Source organism: Bombus affinis, unplaced genomic scaffold, assembly GCF_024516045.1.
Source record: "Bombus affinis isolate iyBomAffi1 unplaced genomic scaffold, iyBomAffi1.2 ctg00000140.1, whole genome shotgun sequence".
Classification (NCBI taxonomy): domain Eukaryota; kingdom Metazoa; phylum Arthropoda; class Insecta; order Hymenoptera; family Apidae; genus Bombus; species Bombus affinis.
The window spans coordinates 270,189-286,030 of record NW_026108864.1 but is presented as its reverse complement, the minus strand read 5'-3'; the positions used below and the strand labels follow the sequence as shown (position 1 = coordinate 286,030).

General features: G+C 25.3%; 1 long non-coding RNA gene across 7 annotated transcripts in view; it reads left to right on the top strand.

The window, feature by feature from the left end:
• Nucleotides 1-14,459, top strand: part of LOC126927550 (uncharacterized) — a 68,356-nt gene extending 53,897 nt beyond the window's left edge. For 6 of the 7 annotated variants that reach the window (XR_007715604.1, XR_007715601.1, XR_007715603.1 and 3 more), the window contains exons 3-4: nt 11,931-12,020; nt 14,271-14,459. This is a non-coding gene — a long non-coding RNA (uncharacterized LOC126927550). Of the gene's footprint in view, nt 1-11,930; nt 12,120-14,270 lie in introns of those variants that run through there. The other variant, XR_007715600.1, reaches the window with a different exon arrangement.
• Nucleotides 14,460-15,842: the final 1,383 nt, after the last annotated feature.

Here is a 15,842-nt window from a genome sequence, read left to right as displayed (position 1 = left end):
CAATATATAACGTTATACGTTATATGGTAATACTATATAACGATATACGTTATTACGTAATAGTATATATCGTTGTACGTTATAACGTAACACTATATAACGTTATACGTTATATGGTAATTCTATATAACGTTATGCGTTATTACGTAATAATATATATCGTTTTACGTTATATGGTAATGCTATATAACCTTATACGTTATAACGTGACACTATATAACGTTGTACGTTATATGGTAATACTATATACCGTTATACGTTATAACGTAACATTACATAACGTTATACGTTATTTCGTAATAGTATATATCGTTTTACGTTATATGGTAGTGCTATATAACGTTATACGTTATTACGTAATAGTATATATCGTTTTACGTTATATGGTAATGCTATATAACGTTATACGTTATAACGTGACACTATATAACGTTGTACGTTATATGGTAATACTATATACCGTTATACGTTGTAACGTAACAATATATAACGTTATACGTTATACGGTAATACTATATAACGATATACGTTATTACTAAATAGTATATATCGTTATACGTTATATCGTAACACTATATAACGTTATACGTTATATGGTAATTCTATATAACGTTATACGTTATTACGTAATAGTATATATCGTTATACGTTATAACGTAACATTACATAACGTTATACGTTATTTCGTAATAGTATATATCGTTTTACGTTATATGGTAATGCTATATAACGTTATACGTTATTACGTAATAGTATATATCGTTTTACGTTATATGGTAATGCTATATAACGTTATACGTTATAACGTGACACTATATAACGTTATACGTTATATGGTAATACTATATACCGTTATACGTTATAACGTAACAATATATAACGTTATACGTTATACGGTAGTACTATATAACGATATACGTTATTACGTAATAGTATATATCGTTGTACGTTATAACGTAACACTATATAACGTTATACGTTATATGGTAATTCTATATAACGTTATACGTTATTACGTAATAGTATATATCGTTATACGTTATAACGTAACATTATATAACGTTATACGTTATTTCGTAATAGTATATATCGTTTTACGTTATATGGTAATGCTATATAACGTTATACGTTATAACGTAACACTATATAACGTTATACGTTATATGGTAATACTATATATCGTTATACGTTACAAGGTAACAATATATAACGTTATACGTTATATGGTAATACTATATAACGATATACGTTATTACGTAATAGTATATATAGTTATACGTTATAACGTAACAATATATAACGTTATACGTTATGTGGTAATACTATATAACGATATACGTTATATCGTATCACTATATAACGTTATACGTTATATGGTAATACTATATAACAATATACGTTATTTCGTAATAGTATATATCGTTTTACGTTATATGGTAATGCTATATAACCTTATACGTTATAACGTATCACTATATAACGTTATACGTTATATGGTAATACTATATAACGATATACGTTATTACGTAGTAGTATATATCGTTGTACGTTATAACGTAACACTATATAACGTTATACGTTATATGGTAATTCTATATAACGTTATGCGTTATTACGTAATAGTATATATCGTTTTACGTTATATGGTAATGCTATATAACGTTTTACGTTATAACGTGACACTATATAACGTTGTAAGTTATATGGTAATACTATATACCGTTATACGTTATAACGTAACAATATATAACGTTATACGTTATATGGTAATACTATATAACGATATACGTTATTACGTAATAGTATATATCGTTGTACGTTATAACGTAACACTATATAACGTTATACGTTATATGGTAATTCTATATAACGTTATGCGTTATTACGTAATAATATATATCGTTTTACGTTATATGGTAATGCTATATAACCTTATACGTTATAACGTGACACTATATAACGTTGTACGTTATATGGTAATACTATATACCGTTATACGTTATAACGTAACAATATATAACGTTATACGTTTTATGGTAATACTATATAACGATATACGTTATAACGTATCACTATAAAACGTTATACGTTATATGGTAATACTATATAACAATATACGTTATTTCGTAATAGTATATATCGTTTTACGTTATATGGTAATACTATATGACGATATACGTTATTACGTTATAGTATATATCCTTATACGTTATAACGTAACACTATATAACGTTATACGTAATATGGTAATTCTATATAACGTTATACGTTATTACGGAATAGTATATATCGTTATACGTTATATGGAAATACTATATCACGTTATACGTTAAAGCGTAATACAATACAACGTTATACGTTATATGGTAATACTATATAATGTTATACGTTATTACTAAATAGTATATATCGTTATACGTTATATCGTAACACTATATAACGTTATACGTTATATGGTAATTCTATATAACGTTATACGTTATTACGTAATAGTATATATCGTTATACGTTATAACGTAACATTACATAACGTTATACGTTATTTCGTAATAGTATATATCGTTTTACGTTATATGGTAATGCTATATAACGTTATACGTTATTACGTAATAGTATATATCGTTTTACGTTATATGGTAATGCTATATAACGTTATACGTTATAACGTGACACTATATAACGTTGTACGTTATATGGTAATACTATATACCGTCATACGTTATAACGTAACAATATATAACGTTATACGTTATATGGTATTACTATATAACGATATACGTTATTACGTAATAGTATATATCGTTGTACGTTATAACGTAACACTATATAACGTTATACGTTATATGGTAATTCTATATAACGTTATACGTTATTACGTAATAGTATATATCGTTATACGTTATAACGTAACATTATATAACGTTATACGTTATTTCGTAATAGTATATATCGTTTTACGTTATATGGTAATGCTATATAACGTTATACGTTATAACGTAACACTATATAACGTTATACGTTATATGGTAATACTATATATCGTTATACGTTACAAGGTAACAATATATAACGTTATACGTTATATGGTAATACTATATAACGATATACGTTATTACGTAATAGTATATATAGTTATACGTTATAACGTAACAATATATAACGTTATACGTTATGTGGTAATACTATATAACGGTATACGTTATATCGTATCACTATATAACGTTATACGTTATATGGTAATACTATATAACAATATACGTTATTTCGTAATAGTATATATATTTTACGTTATATGGTAATGCTATATAACCTTATACGTTATAACGTGACACTATATAACGTTGTACGTTATATGGTAATACTATATACCGTTATACGTTATAACGTAACACTATATAACGTTATACGTTATATGGTAATACTATATATCGTTATACGTTACAACGTAACAATATATAACGTTATACGTTATATGGTAATACTATATAACGATATACGTTATTACGTAATAGTGTATATCGTTATACGTTATAACGTAACAATATATAACGTTATACGTTATGTGGTAATACTATATAACGATATACGTTATATCGTATCACTATATAACGTTATACGTTATATGGTAATACTATATAACAATATACGTTACTTCGTAATAGTATATATCGTTTTACGTTATATGGTAATGCTATATAACGTTATACGTTATTACGTAATAGTATATATCGTTTTACGTTATATGGTAATGCTATATAACGTTATACGTTATAACGTGACACTATATAACGTTATACGTTATATGGTAATACTATATAACGATATACGTTATAACGTATCACTATATAACGTTATACGTTATATGGTAATACTATATAACGATATACGTTATTACGTAGTAGTATATATCGTTGTACGTTATAACGTAACACTATATAACGTTATACGTTATATGGTAATTCTATATAACGTTATGCGTTATTACGTAATAGTATATATCGTTTTACGTTATATGGTAATGCTATATAACTTTATACGTTATAACGTGACACTATATAACGTTGTAAGTTATATGGTAATACTATATACCGTTATACGTTATAACGTAACAATATATAACGTTATACGTTATATGGTAATACTATATAACGATATACGTTATTACGTAATAGTATATATCGTTGTACGTTATAACGTAACACTATATAACGTTATACGTTATATGGTAATTCTATATAACGTTATGCGTTATTACGTAATAATATATATCGTTTTACGTTATATGGTAATGCTATATAACCTTATACGTTATAACGTGACACTATATAACGTTGTACGTTATATGGTAATACTATATACCGTTATACGTTATAACGTAACAATATATAACGTTATACGTTATATGGTAATACTATATAACGATATACGTTATAACGTATCACTATAAAACGTTATACGTTATATGGTAATACTATATAACAATATACGTTATTTCGTAATAGTATATATCGTTTTACGTTATATGGTAATACTATATGACGATATACGTTATTACGTTATAGTATATATCCTTATACGTTATAACGTAACACTATATAACGTTATACGTAATATGGTAATTCTATATAACGTTATACGTTATTACGGAATAGTTTATATCGTTATACGTTATATGGAAATACTATATCACGTTATACGTTAAAGCGTAATACTATACAACGTTATACGTTATATGGTAATACTATATAATGTTATACGTTATTACTAAATAGTATATATCGTTATACGTTATATCGTAACACTATATAACGTTATACGTTATATGGTAATTCTATATAACGTTATACGTTATTACGTAATAGTATATATCGTTATACGTTATAACGTAACATTACATAACGTTATACGTTATTTCGTAATAGTATATATCGTTTTACGTTATATGGTAGTGCTATATAACGTTATACGTTATTACGTAATAGTATATATCGTTTTACGTTATATGGTAATGCTATATAACGTTATACGTTATAACGTGACACTATATAACGTTGTACGTTATATGGTAATACTATATACCGTTATACGTTATAACGTAACAATATATAACGTTATACGTTATACGGTAATACTATATAACGATATACGTTATTACGTAATAGTATATATCGTTGTACGTTATAACGTAACACTATATAACGTTATACGTTATATGGTAATTCTATATAACGTTATACGTTATTACGTAATAGTATATATCGTTATACGTTATAACGTAACATTATATAACGTTATACGTTATTTCGTAATAGTATATATCGTTTTACGTTATATGGTAATGCTATATAACGTTATACGTTATAACGTAACACTATATAACGTTATACGTTATATGGTAATACTATATATCGTTATACGTTACAAGGTAACAATATATAACGTTATACGTTATATGGTAATACTATATAACGATATACGTTATTACGTAATATTATATATAGTTATACGTTATAACGTAACAATATATAACGTTATACGTTATGTGGTAATACTATATAACGATATACGTTATATCGTATCACTATATAACGTTATACGTTATATGGTAATACTATATAACAATATACGTTATTTCGTAATAGTATATATCGTTTTACGTTATATGGTAATGCTATATAACCTTATACGTTATAACGTGACACTATATAACGTTGTACGTTATATGGTAATACTATATACCGTTATACGTTATAACGTAACACTATATAACGTTATACGTTATATGGTTATTCTATATAACGTTATGCGTTATTACGTAATAGTATATATCGTTTTACGTTATATGGTAATGCTATATAACCTTATACGTTATAACGTGACACTATATAACGTTGTACGTTATATGGTAATACTATATACCGTTATACGTTATAACGTAACAATATATAACGTTATACGTTATATGGTAATACTATATAACGATATACGTTATAACGTATCACTATAAAACGTTATACGTTATATGGTAATACTATATAACAATATACGTTATTTCGTAATAGTATATATCGTTTTACGTTATATGGTAATGCTATATAACGTTATACGTTATTACGTAATAATATATTTCGTTTTACGTTACATGGTAATGCTATATAACGTTATACGTTATAACGTAACACTATATAACGTTATACTTTATATGGTACTACTATATATCGTTATACGTTATAACGTAAAAATATATAACGTTATACGTTATATGGTAATACTATATAACGATATACGTTATTACGTAGTAGTATATATCGTTGTACGTTATAACGTAACACTATATAACGTTATACGTTATATGGTAATTCTATATAACGTTATGCGTTATTACGTAATAGTATATATCGTTTTACGTTATATGGTAATGCTATATAACGTTTTACGTTATAACGTGACACTATATAACGTTGTAAGTTATATGGTAATACTATATACCGTTATACGTTATAACGTAACAATATATAACGTTATACGTTATATGGTAATACTATATAACGATATACGTTATTACGTAATAGTATATATCGTTGTACGTTATAACGTAACACTATATAACGTTATACGTTATATGGTAATTCTATATAACGTTATGCGTTATTACGTAATAATATATATCGTTTTACGTTATATGGTAATGCTATATAACCTTATACGTTATAACGTGACACTATATAACGTTGTACGTTATATGGTAATACTATATACCGTTATACGTTATAACGTAACAATATATAACGTTATACGTTTTATGGTAATACTATATAACGATATACGTTATAACGTATCACTATAAAACGTTATACGTTATATGGTAATACTATATAACAATATACGTTATTTCGTAATAGTATATATCGTTTTACGTTATATGGTAATACTATATGACGATATACGTTATTACGTTATAGTATATATCCTTATAAGTTATAACGTAACACTATATAACGTTATACGTAATATGGTAATTCTATATAACGTTATACGTTATTACGGAATAGTATATATCGTTATACGTTATATGGAAATACTATATCACGTTATACGTTAAAGCGTAATACAATACAACGTTATACGTTATATGGTAATACTATATAATGTTATACGTTATTACTAAATAGTATATATCGTTATACGTTATATCGTAACACTATATAACGTTATACGTTATATGGTAATTCTATATAACGTTATACGTTATTACGTAATAGTATATATCGTTATACGTTATAACGTAACATTACATAACGTTATACGTTATTTCGTAATAGTATATATCGTTTTACGTTATATGGTAATGCTATATAACGTTATACGTTATTACGTAATAGTATATATCGTTTTACGTTATATGGTAATGCTATATAACGTTATACGTTATAACGTGACACTATATAACGTTGTACGTTATATGGTAATACTATATACCGTCATACGTTATAACGTAACAATATATAACGTTATACGTTATATGGTATTACTATATAACGATATACGTTATTACGTAATAGTATATATCGTTGTACGTTATAACGTAACACTATATAACGTTATACGTTATATGGTAATTCTATATAACGTTATACGTTATTACGTAATAGTATATATCGTTATACGTTATAACGTAACATTATATAACGTTATACGTTATTTCGTAATAGTATATATCGTTTTACGTTATATGGTAATGCTATATAACATTATACGTTATAACGTAACACTATATAACGTTATACGTTATATCGTAATACTATATATCGTTATACGTTACAAGGTAACAATATATAACGTTATACGTTATATGGTAATACTATATAACGATATACGTTATTACGTAATAGTATATATAGTTATACGTTATAACGTAACAATATATAACGTTATACGTTATGTGGTAATACTATATAACGGTATACGTTATATCGTATCACTATATAACGTTATACGTTATATGGTAATACTATATAACAATATACGTTATTTCGTAATAGTATATATCGTTTTACGTTATATGGTAATGCTATATAACCTTATACGTTATAACGTGACACTATATAACGTTGTACGTTATATGGTAATACTATATACCGTTATACGTTATAACGTAACACTATATAACGTTATACGTTATATGGTAATACTATATATCGTTATACGTTACAACGTAACAATATATAACGTTATACGTTATATGGTAATACTATATAACGATATACGTTATTACGTAATAGTGTATATCGTTATACGTTATAACGTAACAATATATAACGTTATACGTTATGTGGTAATACTATATAACGATATACGTTATATCGTATCACTATATAACGTTATACGTTATATGGTAATACTATATAACAATATACGTTACTTCGTAATAGTATATATCGTTTTACGTTATATGGTAATGCTATATAACGTTATACGTTATTACGTAATAGTATATATCGTTTTACGTTATATGGTAATGCTATATAACGTTATACGTTATAACGTGACACTATATAACGTTATACGTTATATGGTAATACTATATAACGATATACGTTATAACGTATCACTATATAACGTTATACGTTATATGGTAATACTATATAACGATACACGTTATTACGTAGTAGTATATATCGTTGTACGTTATAACGTAACACTATATAACGTTATACGTTATATGGTAATTCTATATAACGTTATGCGTTATTACGTAATAGTATATATCGTTTTACGTTATATGGTAATGCTATATAACGTTATACGTTATAACGTGACACTATATAACGTTGTAAGTTATATGGTAATACTATATACCGTTACACGTTATAACGTAACAATATATAACGTTATACGTTATATGGTAATACTATATAACGATATACGTTATTACGTAATAGTATATATCGTTGTACGTTATAACGTAACACTATATAACGTTATACGTTATATGGTAATTCTATATAACGTTATGCGTTATTACGTAATAATATATATCGTTTTACGTTATATGGTAATGCTATATAACCTTATACGTTATAACGTGACACTATATAACGTTGTACGTTATATGGTAATACTATATACCGTTATACGTTATAACGTAACAATATATAACGTTATACGTTATATGGTAATACTATATAACGATATACGTTATAACGTATCACTATAAAACGTTATACGTTATATGGTAATACTATATAACAATATACGTTATTTCGTAATAGTATATATCGTTTTACGTTATATGGTAATACTATATGACGATATACGTTATTACGTTATAGTATATATCCTTATACGTTATAACGTAACACTATATAACGTTATACGTAATATGGTAATTCTATATAACGTTATACGTTATTACGGAATAGTTTATATCGTTATACGTTATATGGAAATACTATATCACGTTATACGTTAAAGCGTAATACTATACAACGTTATACGTTATATGGTAATACTATATAATGTTATACGTTATTACTAAATAGTATATATCGTTATACGTTATATCGTAACACTATATAACGTTATACGTTATATGGTAATTCTATATAACGTTATACGTTATTACGTAATAGTATATATCGTTATACGTTATAACGTAACATTACATAACGTTATACGTTATTTCGTAATAGTATATATCGTTTTACGTTATATGGTAGTGCTATATAACGTTATACGTTATTACGTAATAGTATATATCGTTTTACGTTATATGGTAATGCTATATAACGTTATACGTTATAACGTGACACTATATAACGTTGTACGTTATATGGTAATACTATATACCGTTATACGTTATAACGTAACAATATATAACGTTATACGTTATACGGTAATACTATATAACGATATACGTTATTACGTAATAGTATATATCGTTGTACGTTATAACGTAACACTATATAACGTTATACGTTATATGGTAATTCTATATAACGTTATACGTTATTACGTAATAGTATATATCGTTATACGTTATAACGTAACATTATATAACGTTATACGTTATTTCGTAATAGTATATATCGTTTTACGTTATATGGTAATGCTATATAACGTTATACGTTATAACGTAACACTATATAACGTTATACGTTATATGGTAATACTATATATCGTTATACGTTACAAGGTAACAATATATAACGTTATACGTTATATGGTAATACTATATAACGATATACGTTATTACGTAATATTATATATAGTTATACGTTATAACAATATATAACGTTATACGTTATGTGGTAATACTATATAACGATATACGTTATATCGTATCACTATATAACGTTATACGTTATATGGTAATACTATATAACAATATACGTTATTTCGTAATAGTATATATCGTTTTACGTTATATGGTAATGCTATATAACCTTATACGTTATAACGTGACACTATATAACGTTGTACGTTATATGGTAATACTATATACCGTTATACGTTATAACGTAACACTATATAACGTTATACGTTATATGGTTATTCTATATAACGTTATGCGTTATTACGTAATAGTATATATCGTTTTACGTTATATGGTAATGCTATATAACCTTATACGTTATAACGTGACACTATATAACGTTGTACGTTATATGGTAATACTATATACCGTTATACGTTATAACGTAACAATATATAACGTTATACGTTATATGGTAATACTATATAACGATATACGTTATAACGTATCACTATAAAACGTTATACGTTATATGGTAATACTATATAACAATATACGTTATTTCGTAATAGTATATATCGTTTTACGTTATATGGTAATGCTATATAACGTTATACGTTATTACGTAATAATATATTTCGTTTTACGTTACATGGTAATGCTATATAACGTTATACGTTATAACGTAACACTATATAACGTTATACGTTATATGGCAATACTATATATCGTTATACGTTACAACGTAACAATATATAACGTTATACGTTATATGGTAATACTATATGACCATATACGTTATTACGTTATAGTATATATCCTTATACGTTATAACGTAACACTATATGACGTTATACGTAATATGGTAATTCTAAATAACGTTATACGTTATTACGGAATAGTATATATCGTTATACGTTATATGGAAATACTATATCACGTTATACGTTAAAGCGTAATACTATACAACGTTATACGTTATATGGTAATACTATATAATGTTATACGTTATTACTAAATAGTATATATCGTTATACGTTATATCGTAACACTATATAACGTTATACGTTATATGGTAATTCTATATAACGTTATACGTTATTACGTAATAGTATATATCGTTATACGTTATAACGTAACATTATATAACGTTATACGTTATTTCGTAATAGTATATATCGTTTTACGTTATATGGTAATGCTATATAACGTTATACGTTATTACGTAATAGTATATATCGTTTTACGTTATATGGTAATGCTATATAACGTTATTCGTTATAACGTGACACTATATAACGTTGTACGTTATATGGTAATACTATATACCGTTATACGTTATAACGTAACAATATATAACGTTATACGTTATATGGTAATACTATATAACGATATACGTTATTACGTAATAGTATATATCGTTGTACGTTATAACGTAACACTATATAACGTTATACGTTATATGGTAATTCTATATAACGTTATACGTTATTACGTAATAGTATATATCGTTATACGTTATAACGTAACATTATATAACGTTATACGTTATTTCGTAATAGTATATATCGTTTTACGTTATATGGTAATGCTATACAACGTTATACGTTATAACGTAACACTATATAACGTTATACGTTATATGGTAATACTATATATTGTTATACGTTACAAGGTAACAATATATAACGTTATACGTTATATGGTAATACTATATAACGATATACGTTATTACGTAATATTATATATCGTTATACGTTATAACGTAACAATATATAACGTTATGCGTTATGTGGTAATACTATATAACGATATACGTTATATCGTATCACTATATAACGTTATACGTTATATGGTAATACTATATAACAATATACGTTATTTCGTAATAGTATATATCGTTATACGTTATATGGTAATGCTATATAACGTTATACGTTATTACGTAATAGTATATATCGTTTTACGTTATATGGTAATGCTATAAAACGTTATACGTTATAACGTGACACTATATAACGTTATACGTAATATGGTAATACTATATATCGTTATATATTATAACGTAACACTATATAACGTTATACGTAATATGGTAATTCTATATAACGTTATACGTTATTACGGAATAGAATATATCGTTATACGTTATAACGTAACACTATATAACGTTATACGTAATATGGTAATTCTATATAACGTTATACGTTATTACGGAATAGTATATATCGTTATACGTTATATGGAAATACTATATCACGTTATACGTTATAGCGTAATACTATACAACGTTATACGTTATATGGTAATACTATATAACGATATACGTTATAACGTATCACTATAAAACGTTATACGTTATATGGTAATACTATATAACAATATACGTTATTTCGTAATAGTATATATCGTTTTACGTTATATGGTAATGCTATATAACGTTATACGTTATTACGTAATAATATATTTCGTTTTACGTTACATGGTAATGCTATATAACGTTATACGTTATAACGTAACACTATATAACGTTATACGTTATATGGCAATACTATATATCGTTATACGTTACAACGTAACAATATATAACGTTATACGTTATATGGTAATACTATATGACCATATACGTTATTTCGTAATAGTATATATCGTTTTACGTTATATGGTAATGCTATATAACCTTATACGTTATAACGTGACACTATATAACGTTGTACGTTATATGGTAATACTATATACCGTTATACGTTATAACGTAACACTATATAACGTTATACGTTATATGGTTATTCTATATAACGTTATGCGTTATTACGTAATAGTATATATCGTTTTACGTTATATGGTAATGCTATATAACCTTATACGTTATAACGTGACACTATATAACGTTGTACGTTATATGGTAATACTATATACCGTTATACGTTATAACGTAACAATATATAACGTTATACGTTATATGGTAATACTATATAACGATATACGTTATAACGTATCACTATAAAACGTTATACGTTATATGGTAATACTATATAACAATATACGTTATTTCGTAATAGTATATATCGTTTTACGTTATATGGTAATGCTATATAACGTTATACGTTATTACGTAATAATATATTTCGTTTTACGTTACATGGTAATGCTATATAACGTTATACGTTATAACGTAACACTATATAACGTTATACGTTATATGGCAATACTATATATCGTTATACGTTACAACGTAACAATATATAACGTTATACTTTATATGGTAATACTATATGACCATATACGTTATTACGTTATAGTATATATCCTTATACGTTATAACGTAACACTATATGACGTTATACGTAATATGGTAATTCTAAATAACGTTATACGTTATTACGGAATAGTATATATCGTTATACGTTATATGGAAATACTATATCACGTTATACGTTAAAGCGTAATACTATACAACGTTATACGTTATATGGTAATACTATATAATGTTATACGTTATTACTAAATAGTATATATCGTTATACGTTATATCGTAACACTATATAACGTTATACGTTATATGGTAATTCTATATAACGTTATACGTTATTACGTAATAGTATATATCGTTATACGTTATAACGTAACATTATATAACGTTATACGTTATTTCGTAATAGTATATATCGTTTTACGTTATATGGTAATGCTATATAACGTTATACGTTATTACGTAATAGTATATATCGTTTTACGTTATATGGTAATGCTATATAACGTTATTCGTTATAACGTGACACTATATAACGTTGTACGTTATATGGTAATACTATATACCGTTATACGTTATAACGTAACAATATATAACGTTATACGTTATATGGTAATACTATATAACGATATACGTTATTACGTAATAGTATATATCGTTTTACGTTATATGGTAATGCTATACAACGTTATACGTTATAACGTAACACTATATAACGTTATACGTTATATGGTAATACTATATATTGTTATACGTTACAAGGTAACAATATATAACGTTATACGTTATATGGTAATACTATATAACGATATACGTTATTACGTAATATTATATATCGTTATACGTTATAACGTAACAATATATAACGTTATGCGTTATGTGGTAATACTATATAACGATATACGTTATATCGTATCACTATATAACGTTATACGTTATATGGTAATACTATATAACAATATACGTTATTTCGTAATAGTATATATCGTTATACGTTATATGGTAATGCTATATAACGTTATACGTTATTACGTAATAGTATATATCGTTTTACGTTATATGGTAATGCTATAAAACGTTATACGTTATAACGTGACACTATATAACGTTATACGTAATATGGTAATACTATATATCGTTATATATTATAACGTAACACTATATAACGTTATACGTAATATGGTAATTCTATATAACGTTATACGTTATTACGGAATAGTATATATCGTTATACGTTATAACGTAACACTATATAACGTTATACGTAATATGGTAATTCTATATAACGTTATACGTTATTACGGAATAGTATATATCGTTATACGTTATATGGAAATACTATATCACGTTATACGTTATAGCGTAATACTATACAACGTTATACGTTATAAGGTAATACAATATAACGTTATATGTTATATGGTAATACTGTATAACGTTGTACGTTATAACGTAACAATATATAACGTTGTACGTTATAACGTAACAATATATAACGTTATACGTTATATGGTAATTCTATATAACGTTATGCGTTATTACGTAATAGTATATATCGTTTTACGTTATATGGTAATGCTATATAACGTTATACGTTACAACGTGACACTATATAACGTTGTAAGTTATATGGTAATACTATATACCGTTATACGTTATAACGTAACAACATATAACGTTATACGTTATATGGTAATACTATATAACGATATACGTTATTACGTAATAGTATATATCGTTGTACGTTATAACGTAACACTATATAACGTTATACGATATATGGTAATTCTATATAACGTTATGCGTTATTACGTAATAGTATATATCGTTTTATGTTATATGGTAATGCTATATAACCTTATACGTTATAACGTGACACTATATAACGTTGTACGTTATATGGTAATACTATATACCGTTATACGTTATAACGTAACAATATATAACGTTATACGTTATATGGTAATACTATATAACGATATACGTTATAACGTATCACTATAAAACGTTATACGTTATATGGTAATACTATATAACAATATACGTTATTTCGTAATAGTATATATCGTTTTACGTTATATGGTAATACTATATGACGATATACGTTATTACGTTATAGTATATATCCTTATACGTTATAACGTAACACTATATAACGTTATACGTAATATGGTAATTCTATCTAACGTTATACGTTATTACGGAATAGTATATATCGTTATACGTTATATGGAAATACTATATCACGTTATACGTTAAAGCGTAATACTATACAACGTTATACGTTATATGGTAATACTATATAATGTTATACGTTATTACTAAATAGTATAT